Source organism: Myotis daubentonii, chromosome 3, assembly GCF_963259705.1.
Source record: "Myotis daubentonii chromosome 3, mMyoDau2.1, whole genome shotgun sequence".
Classification (NCBI taxonomy): domain Eukaryota; kingdom Metazoa; phylum Chordata; class Mammalia; order Chiroptera; family Vespertilionidae; genus Myotis; species Myotis daubentonii.
In genome coordinates, this window is record NC_081842.1 from 204,855,329 (window position 1) to 204,856,340 (window position 1,012).

General features: G+C 43.5%; 1 non-coding gene across 1 annotated transcript; it reads right to left on the reverse strand.

Moving 5' to 3' along the window:
• Window positions 1-704: 704 nt before the first annotated feature.
• LOC132232060 (U6 spliceosomal RNA) lies at window positions 705-808 on the reverse strand. The gene has a single exon (XR_009452223.1). It is a non-coding gene; the product is annotated as a U6 spliceosomal RNA (small nuclear RNA).
• Window positions 809-1,012: the final 204 nt, after the last annotated feature.

The window sequence follows — 1,012 nt, forward strand, 5'->3', positions numbered from 1 at the left end:
ATAGCCAATCACATTTATTCCTCAGGGTGTTTCAGTGGTTTTCATTGTGCCCATTTAACAATTAAGGAAATTGAAGGTCAGAAAAGATAAGTACAAGTTATTCAGCTGGGAAGATGGTGGAGCTGAGATTCAAACTCGCGTCTCTTCACTGCACTCTATATTAAGGGGGTGTGGGAAAAGGTAGTCTGCTACCCATCCTTCCAGGCCCAACTCATGTCGCCTGCTCCAGGGAGCTTCTTTCTGCCAATGCTTCGGTCTGAACTCTCTGTCACCCATCACAGCAGTCAGGGTGGTGCTGCAGTTGCCAATGCGGGCTTCCCTGGCAATCTGCCTGTTTTTTAAAAATACATTTTTGTTGATTTGAGAGAGAGCAGGAAACATTGATGAGAGAGAAACATGATTTGTCTGCCTCCCACAGGCCCCTACTGGGGATTGAGCCCGCAGCCTGGACATGTGCCCTGACCAGAATATAAACAGTGACCTCTCAGTGCATGGGAGGACACTCAACCAACTGAGCCACACTGGCCAGCACAATCTGCCTGAGTTTGAATTCCAGTTGGGCAGTTTGAATTCCTAACTCAAGCAAGTTTCCTCATCACTGCAATAGAATATAACAGAACCTGACTCATAAAGTTGCTGTAAGGACTAAAAGAGATAATCCGTGTAATGCATTTAATGTTAGCTATTATTACTATTCTTTTCTTTTAAGTATGGAACACTTCATGAATTTGCGTGTCATCCTTGCGCAGGGGCCATGCTAATCTCTCTATCATTCCAATTTTAGTATATGTGCTGCCAAAGTGAACACTATAATTACTCTTCTTATCAATGTCTTCTTCCTCGGTATGCTGTGAGATTCTCAGAGTGCAAGGAGCCTTGTTATATCCACCTTTACTTGAGCAAAATATTTACCTTCCTAGCTGTGTGATTTTGAGCAAGTCACTTTCTCTGTACTCAATTTCCTCATATAAAGTGATGGTAATGAGCCTGGCCGGTATGGCATAGTGGTTGA